This window comes from Engystomops pustulosus, chromosome 8 (genome assembly GCF_040894005.1).
Source record: "Engystomops pustulosus chromosome 8, aEngPut4.maternal, whole genome shotgun sequence".
Classification (NCBI taxonomy): domain Eukaryota; kingdom Metazoa; phylum Chordata; class Amphibia; order Anura; family Leptodactylidae; genus Engystomops; species Engystomops pustulosus.
In genome coordinates, this window is record NC_092418.1 from 61960344 (window position 1) to 61977564 (window position 17221).

General features: G+C 44.0%; 1 protein-coding gene across 17 annotated transcripts in view; it reads right to left on the reverse strand.

Moving 5' to 3' along the window:
• Positions 1-17221, reverse strand: part of GULP1 (GULP PTB domain containing engulfment adaptor 1) — a 657395-nt gene that overhangs the window by 497161 nt on the left and 143013 nt on the right. The gene's annotated exons all lie outside the window — the stretch shown is intronic.

A 17221-nucleotide genomic window follows, 5' to 3' on the forward strand; every position in this document is an offset into this window, starting at 1 on the left:
ACTGCCAGGCATTTCTGGATATTTTGTCGCGTTATTGACCAGAGCAATTTATGCAATTTTGAAATCGAAATTACAGCAAAAACAATTAAAGTAAACCCAACAAACCATGGGCCACATTTATCACTTTTGTGCGCCTAAGTGTAGTAGTTGCGCCTAAATTCTGGCACACTGTTTTGCCAGAATTATCACCAACTGTGCCTCTTATTAATCACTTTACTTTAACCCCTTCCCGCACCCTGACGTGATTCTACGTCATAGGATGCGGGTAGTTCCCGCACCTTGACGTAGAATCACGTCATGGCGATCGCCCGAGCTCAGAAGCTGAGCCCTTGCGATCGCCGCGGGATCCCAGCGGTACGCGGTAGCTGGGATCCCGCAGTACCAGCCGGGATCGCGACTATCGCGATCCCGACTGTTTAACCCTATAGACGCCGCGGTCATAGTGACCGCGGCGTCTATGGTGTATTGGCGCGACGATCGGCACCCTCCGTGCAGGGCACGGAGGTGCCGATCGTTGCCATGGCAACCTAGAGGCACGATCAGGTCCCCTGGGCTGCCTGTGGCAGCTGCCTGCTAGGATCGTGCACTGTGCACGATCTAACAGTGCAGCTGTCAGCCTATGCAGAATGCATAGGCTGACTATGTCATATGCTGCAATACATTAGTATTGCAGCATATTACAATGAACAAGTGATCAAATGATCACTTGTTCATGTCCCACCCTGGGACAAAATAAAACAGTAAAAAAAAAGTTTAAAAAAAAGGTGCAACTAAAAAAAAATTATTTAAAAAGAATAAAAGTCCCCTTAAGTCCCGTCCCATGCAGTAATCATATAAAACATAAAAAAAGTGAAAATCACCAAAAAAACCACAACATATTGGGTATCACAATGTCCGTAACAACCCGTCAAATAAAATAAAATGGTCACTGAACCCGTACGGTGAACGCCGTAAAAAAAACCCACAAAAAAACCTCACAAAAATTATTAAATTTTCACATCTGACCGCATAAAAAGTGCATAAAAAGTGATCAAAAAGTAAAATGTACCCCAACATGATACCAAGAATAAGTACAGCTTGTCCCGCAAAAAATAAGCTCTAAACCAGCGCTGTAAACAAAAAAATATAAATGTTCTGCCCATTGTTACATGGCGATACAAAAACAAGTAAATGTCTCACAAAATGAGTTCTATATTCTGCAAAACAAGTTCACCATAAAAAAGCCATATAAATGGGGTATCGCCGTAATCGTGATGACCCATAGAATAAAGAGAACACATTATTTTTATGGTACGGTGAACGTCCGAGGAAAAAAATGCTAAAAACCATAAACAAGAATTAATGATTTTTTTAACCATCACCAAGAAAGAGTTAATAAAATCTGATTATTAGCTATTGAGCCCCCCCGTAAATGATGCACCTGAAAAGTGGATCTCATCCACAAAAAAATAATCCCCCATATGTCCAAATTACAAAAAAATAAACATTTTATAGCCTGTAAAATGTGACATTGCAGATCTGCTCTGAATGGCGCCTCCTTCCGTTCTATGCCCGGCTGTGCGCCCGTACAGCAGTCACCACCACATATGGGGCATCCTCATACTCGGGAGACATTGGGTATCAAACTTTGTGGAGTTTTTTGTCATTTAATACTTTGTGACGGTTTAATTTTTGGCCAAAATTAATATATTGTCTAAAAAAAATGACAGCTTGTAAATTAGACCTCCATTTTGTTTTAACCACTGTGAAGCATCTAAAGGGTTAACATACTTCTTAAAGTTGATTTTTTACACATTGAGGGGTGTAGTTTCTAAAATGGCATAATTTATGGGGGTTTACTGCTGTTTAGGCCTCTCAAAGTCCGTTAAAGCTGAGCAGGTGGCTCTAAATAAGGGTTTTGGCGTTTTTCATAAAAATGAGAAAAATTGCTCCCAAAATTCTGAACCTCCTAACAACCTAGAAAAGAGAGAGGATGCATAAAACCCTATGCCGATATAAAGCAGACATTCGGGAAATGTTAGTTATAAAGTTACTTGGGTGCTATGACTATCTGCCTGAAAAGCAGAACATTTTGAACTATGAAAATGAAGAATTTTTAGAAATTTTTGCCAAATTTAAGTTTTTTTCATAACTTAACACAAAAGATATCATCAAAATTTGAATATTACTTTGAAGTACAATGTGTGACGGTAAAACAATCTCAGAATCCCCTGGATATGTTAAAGTGTCAAAAAGTTATAACCTCCTATAATGACACAGGGCAAATTTTAAAAATCAGGCCTGGTCCTAAAGGTCTAAAATGGCATAGACACGAAGGGGTTAACACAGTTTAGGCGCAATGTTAGATTCGGGCACTTATATGTAATCCTGCTACAGGCTCCTCTCTGCTTCTTCCACATCCCAGAATGACGATAACACTCACAGCAGCACCCAGGTGTGTGACACCCAGCACCCAGTGATCTCCTCAGCAGTGGCTTCTCCTGGAGGGGATCCCCCAGAGCTGATCTCCTGCTGCACCCCTGTAATTCTGCACAGTATCCCCCTCAGATACTGTGCAGAATTACATGGGGGACACTTGTATGTAGTATCTGCAACATTCTTCAAACTTCTGCAAAGTTCTCTTCTCTCTTGCTCTGAGCTCAGGAGTTTGCAGAAAGTTTTGTAAATAGAAGGTGATGAACAGTAAATAGAGTCTGCAGCTCCTGTCTGCAGTGTCTGTATTATATGTTCTAGTGTCTGGCTGAGCTTTGCTGCTAGAAATGAGCTGTTCTGCAAAGGGGCTCAGTGCTTTCTTCTCAGTTAACGCTACCTTCGGGCTGGAGTGTTTTTGCGCCCGTTTTTGCGCCTAAATGAAAACATTGCAAGTGATGAATATCATTAGGCGCAGCAAAACATCTGGATTGGTAAGATAAATGAGGGAAAGCTGGTTATTTTTGCTGCACGGCTAGTTTGACGTTTAGGCACAAAAACGGTGTGCCTGAATGAAAAGGCGCAAAAACAACAGAAAAAACAAGTGATAAATGTGGCCCCATAGATTTTCTGAAAGCAGACAATTGCCCCATTTTTAAAATTGTGTTATAAAGTTTATAGACACAGGTGCCTTCATGCAATTTTGATTCAGAACAGAAAATATTTACCTTCACATCTCCTAAATGTAATAGATGGACGTGTGTAGAGTTCACAAATGTCCCATATTGATATGTTCACATAAATAAATCCACATAATATCACTAAAACTGTAATAACTAGCTATCTGTTTTTCAGCTAGAAATTTTAAGCCAGTCACAACCTGCAAAAAATAGCAATAAAACAGAATAAAAAGTAAAGACGCCATAAAACCTATGGTATATAATTTTGAAAGCAGACAACCAGGCGATGCTTTTGGCAATAAACATTCCAAATTTTCTCTAAAATATGTACAAATCCAGAAGAAAAAATACTTTCCTAAAACAGTAAGATGTGAAGAGATCATACAGACTCCACATGTGTATATTCACCAAAATATGCAGCAAAGGGAATGTTACATCCACAGGGGACACCAAACTATTTTTGCAGAAAATTGCACTGAGCATCACACAGATCTGTCACTGTATGCTCCTTACACAATGGTGACCAAAATAAATAACTATATATCCATAAACCAAGCTAATGAGATAATAAGTCATGTTTAGGGTACATTCACACAGCGGTATGCCGTGTGCTGGAAAGAATAGAGAATAGCGGTGCACGGCCGCACACACGCCGAAAGATAGAGCATGCTCTATCTTTTTGCGGTGTGCGGCCCGGAGCCACACATGTGTGGCACTGTATCTGCGCCGCGCCCCTATTGCCGTCTATGGGGACGTACATGCGGCCGCAAATTTGCGGCCGCATGTACGTCCCCGCAGATGGCCATGTGAATGTGCCCTTAAATGTGCGCCATTGTATTAGCCGCACAATAACAGAACCCTCCGCGCTTCTTAAGAATGAGAACGTCATAATATAGGTGTAAATAATGGAGGATGGTGTGAAATAAAAACTTTATTCCAGAACATGTGTGTGTGTTTTTGGTGTTACATATAACTTTATGGACATGTTCTGGATCGCGGTGTTAATATATAGGATCCAATGTAAATCATATCAGTCAATTTTCTAAAAAAAAAAAAAACTATCATAAAATAAAAGGCAATAAGAGAGAAAGTGTTCTTAGATAGTTCTGCATAGAGAAGTTTTAAAAATATGAACATTAGTTGATTTTATTCCTTATCAGAATGTAGTAACATATAAAGTAAATATTTCCATTATCTGTGAGGTGCAGCAGCTCCAGTGTGCAGCAAATTCTCCCTTTAGCTGCCAGCTAAGAATCTGGAGGGGGGCTACACTTCAGAGGGCTGTATCTTTGGCTCTGTGACACATAGAATATCATTTGTTTCCTATGAAAGAAGAGAGTCTCCTCTTTTATATGAATTTATATTTGTGTTTCTAAGCGTCAGGAAAATGGAGATATTAACTGTTAAACTGCCATCGGGAGTGATTTTTAGATAAAAAAATGGAACCTGCTATTCTCAATTTAAACCTGAATATCTCTGGATCCATGGCACCTAGAAACAAAATTCAACTTTCACTTGAAAGAAGAGATTCTCCCCTTTCAGGGGCCCATAGCGCCGACCCTGTCACCCCACAGAACTAGATGGATAATAAAGTAATGTGTCTGCTAAGTGAGGCCCCGCCCACAACCTGGGATTTTACACTGAGCAGCACAGAGAGTGATAGGAGCGAAAACAGCAATAAAATTGAAAAAGAAAAAGAGTGGGGATACTCAAAGCATACCTTCTCAACCAATTGGGAATGTATATATTATGCTCATGGATAGTTTAGAGTATCAAAAACTGAAAACGGGGATAAGGGGAAGTGTCCAGAACACCAATATTCAAACCCTATTACTGATGCTTAATTAGTGAGGTTTTAGTAAACAATAAAGTATTTATTATCTTCCCCATATTTGTGTAAGTACAATATAAAACAGAATACTAAATTTAAAAAAAATGGTAAATAAAAAAAAAATACTAAATAAAAAAAACAAAAAACAAAATAATACATAAAAAAATACAAATATATACAACATACATATTTTTTAACCCCTTCCCGCTCTGCGTTCAATATATCGGACGCTGAGATCAGTGACTTAGTAATCAGTGTCCGATATATCGGATATATAGCCATATACATGAGTATTGCAGAGTATTATCATGAATAGAGATGAGCGAACATACTCGTTCGAGCATTAGCGTACTCGAAACTTTTCGTTGCTCGGACGAGTATTTCCCCAGCTCAAGAAAATGGCATCTCCCGCCGTTGTGATTTTTGGCGGCCAGAAACAGAGCCAATCACAAGCCAAGAGACTCTGCACTCCACCCAGCATGACGTGGTACCCTTACACGTCGATAGCAGTGGTTGGCTGGCCTGATCAGGTGACCCTGGAATAGAAGAGCCCCTGCCCACGCTGCTCGGATCATTCTCTGTCTGGATGCCGTTAGGGAGAGAGCTGCTGCTGGTCAGGGAAAGCGTTAGGGTGTTATATTAGCTTACTGTTAGGCAGGAGTGAGTCTACAAGAACTCAACAGCCCTTATTAGGGCTACAATAACATTATATATATATATTTTTTTAATTTGCTTGTGGCTGGGCTTGCTGGCACTTGTAGTGCAGCTAGTACCATATTGTGAGGAATTTGCAGGGAGACTTCCGACCGTTGTGTTTAGCTCTTAGTGACACACATATCCACCTCAAACAATTTATTAGGGGTTTGATTTGAATTAGGCACAGTCTGCTGATTTATTTTTTTTTTTACGTTTATTTACTTTTATAACTCAAAGTAATATGGCAAAGCACAAAATCCAGTTGTGTGCTGTCAGTGTAGGTTAGAAGCTAGCCATAGCAATAGGATATAGCATCGTTTTGTTTAAAAAAAAAAAACACACACAAAAAAACAAAAAACTAAAAAAATGTACAGTTTAATTTTGAAAATGTTTAACCCAAGGGGTAGGGGTAGAGGACGAGGGCGTGGGTGTCCAACTACTGCAGGGGTCAGAGGCCGGGGTCCAGGGCGGGGTGAGACACCACCTGCTGATGAGGGAGCAGGGGAACGCCGCAGAGCTACACTCCCTAGGTTCATGTCTCAAGTTACTGGGACTCGTGGTAGAGCACTGTTGAGGCCAAACAGGTGATGTCATGGATTGTGGACAATGCTTCTAGCCATTTGTCTACCAGTCAGTCTTCCACGCAGTCCACCCATGTCACCGAAATCAGCACTCCTCCACCTTAGCCTCCTTCCCCCCAGTCTGCCCCCTCCCAGGAAAATTTGGCATTTGAACCGGCATACTCTGAGGAACTGTTTTCTGGACCCTTCCCACAGTCACAAACCACTTGTCCGGTTGCTGCTGAGCTATTTTCCGATGCCCAGGTTTTCCACCGGTCGCAGTCTGTGGGTGATGATGACATTATTGACGTAGTGGAAGAAGTGTGTAAAGAGGTGTCGGACTATGAGGAGACACGATTGTCAGACAGTGGTGAAGTTGTTGTCAGTATGGATTAATACAAAAGACAGGTGGTCCTTTTCTGCCCAGTGTGCACCACCAATAGTAGTTTAGAATTACAGAATGGGAAGGGAAAATTGGGAAAAATTGTGGCAGATAAAATATAACGTTTATTTATTATTAAAATGTCTTTGCACAAGAATGATAAAATTTACAAACATATATATAACATCTAGGGCAAGATTAGGAAGCTTGCCTTCCTGCATGCATATATTGACCCCTTTTAATATTAACTTGTTTGATATTCTTTTATTACTTTCTTCTATTTTTGTGCATGCTTTTACTTTCAAAGAAAGGGACATGAATGTATAGTGTTAGAGAATTAAGATCTCTGCAACTGCCCAGGATCGTTTTTGCAGATTGCTTCTATGTACTGGTAAGAGCATAATCAGTGGATACAGATACAATGTTGCACTTAATTTGTAACTTCTGTCTAAATGCCTTTGTATCACAAGCACTTGGGTTACAAGTATCCTTTTATTTTATTAATTGTGACTGGCTGTAGGCACAAGTAGTGTCTGAATTCTGTTTTGTATGGCTGTGTCCCGGGTTTCAGCTTATTGTATATTTAATCTTCGATCTTTCACTGCTCCCAGGTGGTTATCTCAACCAGCAGTGTATAGAATGGATCTTATCTAGCTGTTGGCCGAGCTCAGCACATTACTCATTGTATGTTTGATCCTATATCACAAACCACTTGTCCGGTTGCTGCTGAGCTATTTTCCGATGCCCAGGTTTTCCACCGGTCACAATCTATGGATGACATTATTGACGTAGTGGAATAAGTGTGTAAAGAGGTGTCGGACGATGAGGAGACACGGTTGTCAGACAGTGGTGAAGTTGTTGTCAGGGCAGGAAGTCCGAGGGGGGAGCAGACTGAGGGATCGGAGGATGATGAGGTGACAGACCCAAGCTGGGTTGATAGGCCGGGTGAACACAGTGCTTCTAAGAAGGAGGCGAGTCCTATACCAGAACAGGTTGGAAGAGGCAGTGGTGGGGCCAGACGGAGAGGCAGGGCCAGAGCTGGTGCATCAGCGCCAAATGTTTCACGTAGTCAAGCTCCCGTGGCGAGGGCTAGATTTTCAGAAGTCTGGAGGTTCTTTAAAGAAACACCGGATGACCGACAGACTGTGGTGGGCAACCTGTGCCAAACCAGGATCAGCAGGGGTTCTACCACTACTAGCTTAACTACCACCAGTATGCGCAGGCATATGAATGCTAAACACCCCATTCAATGGCACCAAGCCCGTTCAACTCCGGCCGGGCACACCACTGCTCCTTCCCGTGTCATCTGCTAGTCAGCCCCCTGCCCAGGACCCCGGCCCAAACACCTCCCGTGCGAAAACCCCATCTTCGCCTCCACGATCCTCCACAGTATCCACCAGCGTTCAGCTCTCCATACCCCAGACGCTGGAGCGCAAAAGGAAGTATAGTGCAACCCACCCACACGGTCAAGCCCTCAACGTCCACATCTCCAAGTTGCTTAGCCTGGAGATGCTGCCCTATAGGCTGGTAGAGACCGAGGCCTTTCGAAACCTCATGGCGGCAGCCGCCCCTCGGTATTCGGTCCCCAGCCGCCGCTACTTTACCAGATGTGCCGTCCCAGCCCTGCACCAGCACGTGTCAGACAACATCATCCGTGCCCTGACCAACACCGTTTCTGACAAGGTCCACCTGACCACAGACACGTGGACGAGTGCTGCCGGGCAGGGCCACTATATATCGCTGACAGCACATTGGGTTAACTTGGTGGAGGCTGGGACCGAGTCTGACCCTGGGGCTGGTCATATACTGCCGACGCCAAGGATTGTGGGGCCTACCTCGGTCCAGGTCTCAAAGGCCTACTATGCCTCCTCCTCCTCCCACCCCTCCTCCACCACCTTCTCCGAATTACCATTCGTGGGCATGGCGCCATCAGTCGGTAGCTCTAGGCACAGCAGCAGTGCCATTGCTAAGCAACAGCAGGGGGTGCTCAAACTGCTGAGCCTAGGCGATAAAAGGCACACCGCCCAAGAGCTATTACAGGGCACCACGGCGCAGACTGATCTGTGGCTGGCACCGTTGAACCTGAAGTCAGGCATGGTTGTGTGTGACAATGGCCTTAACCTGGTGGCGGCTCTGCAACTCGGCAGACTGACACATGTGCCATGCCTGGCCCATGTGTTAAATCTCATAGTTCAGCGTTTCCTCAAGACATACCCCAATCTGTCCGCTCACCGCCTGTTGTGCGATGTGCCCACGAGGTGGAATTCAACATTAACCATTTTATCCAGAGTTTACCAGCAGCGCAGAGCGATTCTAGACTGCCAGATGTCAACTTCCACCAGAACTGGTAGTCTGGTCAGTCAGCTTCCTCAAGTCTACAATGAGGAGTGGACATGGATGTCTGATATCTGTCAGGTGCTGAGTAACTTTGAGGAGTCAACACAGATGGTCAGTGGCGATGCCGCCATCAGCAGCCTCACCATCCCGCTGTTCAGCCTGTTGAAAAACTCTCTGGTCAGCATGAAGCTTTGCGCTCGTCACAAGAGACGGGGGAAGAAGATTCCCTTGTTGATAGCCAAAGCACCCTTAGGTCGGTTTCTCAGCGCATATCGGAGGAGGTGGAGGAGGATGAGGAGGAGAATGTTGGCGAGACAGAAGAGGGGACCATTGTTCAGTCCGTCACTGTTCAGCGTGTATGGGAAAAAGAAGAGGAATTGGAGGAGGAGGAAATGGACAGTCAGGCCAATGAGGGGAGTGAATTCTTGCACGTTGGGACTCTGGCGCATATGGCAGATTTCATGCTAGGCTGTCTATCCCGTGACCCTCACGTTCAAAGAATTTATTCCAGCACCAATTACTGGGTATTCACTCTCCTGGACCCACGGTACAAGCAAAATCTTTCCACTCTCATCCCTGGAGAGGAAAGGAGTGTGAGAATGCATGAATACCAGCAGGCCCTGGTGCACAAGCTGAAACAGTATTTCCTTTCTGACAGCACTAGCGGCAGAGGGCGTAATTGTGCGGGACAAGTAGCGAGGGAGAGTAGGCGATCAGGCAACTTGTCCAGCACTGGCAGGGGTACGCTTTACAAGGCCTTTGCCAGTTTTATGTCACCCCAGCAAGACACTGTCACCTGTCACCTGTCCCCAGTCTCGGCAGAGTAGGGCTGATCTTTACAGAAAGATGGTGAGGGAGTACGTAGCTGACCATACCATCGTCCTAAATGATCACACAGCTCCCTACAACTACTGGGTTTCAAAGCTAGACATGTGGCACGAACTGGCGCTGTATGCCTTGGAGGTTCTTGCCTGCCCTGCAGCTAGCGTGTTGTCTGAGCAGGTTTTCAGTGCAGCTGGTGGCATCATCACCGATAAGCGTACACGCCTGTCGACTGACAGCACTGACAGGCTGACGCTTATCAAGATGAATAATGCCTGGATTTCTCAGGATTTCCATTCTCCACCAGAGAAGAAGCTCAACCTGAATAATGTATGCACTCCTCCTCCTCATTGTCCTCCTTCTCCTCTTTGTACACTAAAGGAGAGGAAACTGGCTATTTTTTGCCAGGGCCAACTGACTCTAGCTATAGTACTCTATGTATTTAATTTTTCTGGAGGACTACCTACCTGTTCCTCTGGTTTGAAAACCTTTTTGGACTGACACATACAGGCACTATCCAAATTAAATTGTCTCCATAGCAGCCTCCACACGTCGTCTTTTTAGCGGCCTCCACACGTTGTCTGCATTGCTACCTCCACATGTCATCGGCATAGCTGCCTCCAAAAGTCATCCATATAGCTGCCTCCATACATCGTCCCCTTAGCAAACGAGCTGTGTCAGGCAGAATTTTGGGTTGTTTTCATGGCTTCCACATCAAACTTGTAAACTTTGTCGCCACCCTGCTGTGTAATCCACAAAATATACTGGCAAACTTTTATCATTTACCGATATTATTTCAGCGCTTCTTGCGCATCTGTTTACATTCCCCTCACCCGCCATAACCCAAACTTATAAGAATGCTACTACACTTGATCTTATACAAAAGGTTCTTAGAAGCGCTGTTTGGGGAGTAGCCGAGAGACAGGGGCTTGGATTGGCGAAAGCTCGCCTTGCAGCGTAGCGCCAGCTCCATCCCAAGATCCAACTAACATCGTTTTAACTGCAGCACCTTTAATCTACTACTACTTCACTGCCTCCATACATCGTCCCCTTATCAAACGAGCTGTGTCAGGCAGAATTTTCAGGTGTTTCACCAGATACATAGTGGAACTCGGCCCATCTGTCGCCGCCATGCTGGAGACCTGAAGTTGCAATCATAGCAGCGCAATATAGATGCCCCATACTGTCGCTCTTAATCATGGAAGTCGTCTCCATGGCTGCCTCCACATCTCGTCCCCTTATCAAAAGAGCTGTGTCAGGCTCATTTTTCGGGTGTTTCACCAGATACGTTATGGAACTTGGTCACTATGTCGCCACCATGTTGTGTTATTGACTAAATATACCGTCAACCTTTTGTTCACAAAGGAAATCATTTCAGCGCTTCTTGCTCACTTCCTTTGGTGAAGCCTGAGTCCATTTAGGGTATGTCGCCATGACACTCTCTAGCCTGCCGCTGCTGCCTCTGCATGCCGTCCCCTATAGTGTCAGGGTCAATTATTGCATGTTTTAGATGCTATCTAGCCTCATTCGATCACTCTGTCATGGCCATGCTGTTGCCCATAATTTTGGCATAATGGTACGATTAAGCAGCCTCAGAGGCATCCATGCATGCTGCCCCTGCTGTTTCCTGTCCATTTCCGTGGTGTTTCCATCCTTTTCTGAGGTTCCCAGGTGTTTGGCCAAGCTTCCCTGTGCAGAGCCTTGGTCCCCTTGGAAAATGCTTGAGTCTCCCATTGACTTCAATGGGGCTCGTTATTCGATTAGTTAGTCTCGAATAACGAGTACCCGAGCATTTTAGTGCTCGCTCATCTCTACTGGACACTAAGAAAGCGTTTGCTCGCTTAGATTGGACCTTTATGTTTGCCACTCTCGAACGTTTTGGACTACGGGGGTCCTTTCCTTCAGGCTATATGGCTCCTGTACTCTACTCCCTCTGCTGCAGTCTGCTTACCACATGCACTCTCAACTTTCTTTCCCATAAAAAATGGCACACATCAGGGTTGTCCACTATTCCCATTATTATATGTATTAAGCATTGAACCCCTGGCTTCACTTATTAGGGCTAATCCCAATATCAGAGGAGTATCAGTACGTAACACACAGTTTAAAATCTCATTATTTGCAAATTATGTCCTACTCACCTTATCCAACCCCGTTACTACAATACCGAACCTACATAACGTTTGATCATAGTTCCTTTTCGGGATACAAAATCAATAATACTAAGACAGAAGCTCTTCCAATTAATATACCTCAAAGAGAGCTCGGAGCCTTACAGGCTGCTTTCCTTTATGCTTGGAAGTCTTCGTCTTTAAAGGAAACCTACCATTTCAAATGGTCGGTGTAAGCTGTAAACACCGAGCACCAGCTCAGGGTGAGCTGGTGCCGGTGCTTAGTTTCGTTAGTGTTATAAACCGCGGTATCACGGTTTTAACACTTTTTAAACTTTATAGCAGAAGCTGCTTCGGCGCTGCGCGCAACGCCTGCTGCATTTCCTATGTAGGCGCGCGCACGATCGTGCGCACGCAGCACTGAAGCAGTTTCTGCTATAAAGTTTAAAAAGTGTTAAAACCACGATACCGCGGTTTATAACACTAACGAAACTAAGAATGCGTCAAAATTTGACCATTCTAAATTTCACCTCCATTTTGATTCAATTACTATGAAGATTTCAAGGGGTTAACAATCTTCCTAAAAAGCTGTTTCTGATAGTTTGAGGGGTGCCGATTTGAAAATGGGCTGATTATATAGGAAATTTTTAATGCTAAATATTTAAAATTTCATTCAAAACGGTAATTATCCCCAAAATAGTCATTTCTGAAAATACGGAAAAAAAATATTTGATTTATAAGCCATGTGACATCAAAATAAATTATCCAGACATTTCAAAAATTATAAAAATATAAAGTAGACAAATGGGAAATGTTATTCAGCAATTTTTTTTAGGTAGTGAATCTATCTGCCAGAAAATGCAATGATTTTGGATTTTAAATTTGTTTTTTGTTGTTTTTTTTTTAAATAAATGCAAAAACTTATCATCCAACATTTACCACTAAATTGAAGAACAAGATGTGGGGGAAAAAAAATATCAGATTTGCTTTGATAAGTAACAGTATTCAAAAGTTATAACCATATAAAGCAACACAAGTCAGAATCCAAAAAATCGGGCTGAGTCTTAAGCTACAAAATGTCTGCATCCTTAACCCCTTAAGGACCAGGCCCTTTTTCGTTTTTGCGTTTTTATTTTTCACTCCCCACCTTCAAAAATCTATAACTTTTTTATTTTTCCGTGTACAGAGCTATGTGATGGCTTATTTTCTGCGTAACAAATTGCACTTCGTAGTGATGGTATTAAATATTCCATGCCGTGTACTGGGAAGCGGGAAAAAAATTCTAAATGCAGTGAAAATGATGAAAAAACACATTTGCGCCATTTCTTGTGGGCTTTGTTTTTACAGCTTACACTGTGCGCCCCAAATGACAGGTCTATTTCATTCATTAGGTCAATACGATCACGGGGATACCAAATTTGCATAGGTTTTATAATGTTTTCATACATTTACAAAAATTAAAACCTCCTGTACAGAAAAAAAATTCTTCATTTTGCCGTGTTCTTGCGCTAATAACTTTTTCATACTTCGGTGTATGGAGCTGTGAGTGGTGTCATTTTTTGCGACTTCTGATGACGTTTTCAATGCTTCTATTTTTAGGACTGTGCGACCTTTTGATCACTTTTTATAGAATTTTTTCTATTTTTCAAAATGGCAAAAAAATGCCATTTGCGACTTCGGGCGCTATTTTCCGCTACGGGGTTAAACGCAGTGAAAAACGGTTATTATATTTTGATAGATCGGGCATTTTCGGACGCGGCGATACCTAATGTGTTTTTGATTTTTACGGTTTATTTATATTTATATCAGTTCTAGGGAAAGGGGGGTGATTTGAATTTTTATGTTTTTTTAATATAATTTTTTTTTTTTTACTTTTTTTTATTTATTTTTTTCACTATTTTTCAGACTCCCTAGGGTACTTTAACCCTGGGTTGTCTGATTGATCCTACCATATACTGCCATACTACAGTATGGCAGTATATGGGGATTTTGCATACCATCTATTACAATGTGCAGATCGCACATTGTAATAGATTGCCTAAAACATGATAGCCTCGGATCATTGTGTGATCCGAGGCTGTCATGGCAACGGATCGCCGCTCCCCGGTGACGTCACGGGGAGTGACGATCGGAGCCAAGATGGCGGCGCCCACGCGCCGCCGGCTCTTTAATGCCGCCGGCAGCTTTGCCGGCGGCGATCAAAGGGTTAACACCCGCGATCGGTGCAAGCACCGATCGCGGGTGTTAGCGACGGGCATTTGCTTCATTATGAAGCAAATGCCCGGTGAGTATGAAGAGGGCTCAGCCCGTGAGCCCTCTTCATACTCCCCCATGCGCAGTAAGACGTAAGGGTACGTCTTATTGCGCTATGGGGTTAAGGGAATAAGGGATTAAATTGATTGAATTGAGCTATGAAATGCAGAGGCTTATACAAAGCTTTACATTAAAAATTTATACTCACCAGCCACTTCATTAGGTACACCATGCTAGTAACAGGTTGGACCCCCTTTTGCCTTCAGAACTGCCTCAATTCTTCGTGGCATAGATTCAACAAGGTGCTGGAAGCATTCCTCAGAGATTTTGGTCCATATTGACATGATGGCATCACACAGTTGCCGCAGATTTGTCGGCTGCACATCCATGATGCGAATCTCCCGTTCCACCGCATCCCAAAGATGCTCTATTGGATTGAGATCTGGTGACTGTGGAGTACAGTGAACTCATTGTCATGTTCAAGAAACCAGTCTGAGAGGATTCCAGCTTTATGACATGGCGCATTATCCTGCTGAAAGTAGCCATCAGATGTTGGGTACATTGTGGTCATAAAGGGATGGACATGGTCAGCAACTATACTCAGGTAGGCTGTGGCGTTGCAACAATGCTCAATTGGTACCAAGGGGCCCAAAGAGTGCCAAGAAAATATTCCCCACACCATGATACCACCACCACCAGCCTGAACCGTTGATACAAGGCAGGATGGATCCATGCTTTCATGTTGTTGACGCCAAATTCTGACCCTACCATCCGAATGTCGCAGCAGAAATAGAGACTTATCAGACCAGGCAACGTTTTTGCAATTTGCTACTGTCCAATTTCAATGAGCTTGTGCAAATTGTAGCCTCAGTTTCCTGTTCTTAGCTGAAAGGAGTGGCACCCGGTGTGGTCTTCTGCTGTTGTAGCCCATCTGCCTCAAAGTTCAATGTACTGTGCATTCAGAGATGCTCTTCTGCCTACCTTGGTTTTAACGGGTGGCGATTTGAGTCACTGTTGCCTTTGTATCAGCTCGAACCAGTCTGCCCATTCTCCTCTGACCTCTGGCATCAACAAGGCATTTCCGCCCACAGTACTGCCGCACACTGGATGTTTTTTCTTTTTCGGACCATTCTCTGTAAACCCTAGAGGTGGTTATGCGTGAAAATCCCAGAAGATCAGCAGTTTCTGAAATACTCAGACCAGCCCTTCTGGCACCAACAACCATACCACGTTCAAAGGCACTCAAATCACCTTTCTTCCCCATACTGATGCTCGGTTTTAACTGCAGGAGATTGTCTTGACCATGTCTACATGCCTAAATGCACCCATGTGATTGGCTGATTAGAAATTAAGTGTTAACGAGCAGTTGGACAGGTGTACCTAATAAAGTGGCCGGTGAGTGTAGTAAGTAAAGAAAAAACAAAGTGGCCACTGAATGTGATTAAGTAGTCTCTGGTGTTAGAACTGTTGGCCTAACAAGATGTGATTAGAAAAAAAATAGAATTAAAATCAACCTTGAAGGGGTTTTCTTTGACTTCCTTCACCTGCATATTTTTCCAGTGATGTGTAAAAAAAAAAAAAAAGACAATAAAAGCAGACAAAAAAATTATGATAATTTTCGAAAAAAATGAACAATGTTTATTAGAACAATTACTGTATTTTTTTCGGACTAAAAGACACTTCATACTATAGGAAGCACCCCAAATTTAGGCTTTCAAAAAAAGGAAAAATATATTTTACATCAATTAAAATATAACTGCACAATGATATAGTGTGGAGGTGGCGGACAATTCCAGTCCCTGGTAAAGATGTTAGGAGGCAGATGGAGCAATTTCAACATTTGGTGGAGGCGTCATGGTTGATCTGATGCATTAGGCATTGGTCAGTTGAAATCCTGGCTGATCCATGCCTGATTCATCTTGACAAAGGTCAGTCTCTCCACATTACAGGTGGACAAGCGGGTTCTCCTTGGGGTAATGATGGCCACCGCCGCACTGAAGACCCGCTCTGATGACACACTACTGGCCGGGCAGGACAGCTTCTCTACTGCAAACTCCGCAAGTTGCGGCTACGCATCGAGTTTGGCTGTCCAGTAGTCCATGGGATCCCCTACCTGAGGTGCTAAAGTGCTGTCCAAGTCGGCCACTACCTGCTGGTGCAGGGTCTGCTCCATGTCCTGCTGCTGCTGCTGGTGGCGGCTACCCTCCTCACTAAGCGGGTGAAGGAAGTTGCTCAATAAGGAATCCAGACTTAAGCTGCTGCTGATGGAGCTGCTACCACTCCTATCCCCCTCAAGCTCCCCACAGCAGCCGTGGCAGTAATATGTGAGCAATGGCTGCCAGGAATCCCCCGGTCAGACGTGACAGAGGATGGACAATGGTGCACACAGACAGCAGCCAACTGTGAGCACGGTATTTCTCTATAGTATGCCAGTTATTCCTCCCTCTCAGCAGCTGGAAAAAAGTCACCCATTTTTGACCGGTAGCAAGGGTCCAAGAGGGTGGAGAGCCAAAAGGTAGATGTTGACTATTCGGCTGTCACTAGTTAGGCAAAGCAGCATGCTGAAGGCAATCTATGCAAGTGACTCGGAGGGACTTCCGGCCTCCATCTCCACTGCATACTGCCACGGTGCTTCTGGGTCATCTCCTGCCCCTCCTCTCCTGTCATCCGAGTAGAAAGACCACAAATTGCATCAGACTCTGCTTGTGCTCCAATGTCCTCCTCCTCATCCTCCTCCAGTTCAGCCCCCACCGGATTCATGTGGCCATGAGATGTGGTCTCCACTTCTCCAGTGCCCTGACCAGACAGATTTTGCAGCATGAGTTCCAGGACATGAAGCAGTGGTCATGCTATTATACATGCCGCAGTCCTGGTCCTGAAAAATAACGTGGACTCTTCAAACAGCCTGATCAAACGGCAGATGCCATTCATGAGCTGCCAGTGGCTGACATCAAAATTACACGGGGGAGTACTCCGGTCCGCTTGCATCATCAAAAAATCATTAATGGCTTTTCTCTGTTCATACAGATGGTCTAACATATGGAGGCTGGAATTCCAACGGGTGGAAACATCACATATCAGACTATGTTGGGGTCGGCCGTTCTGAGGCTGCAACTCGAGGAGGGTGTTCTTGACTATGT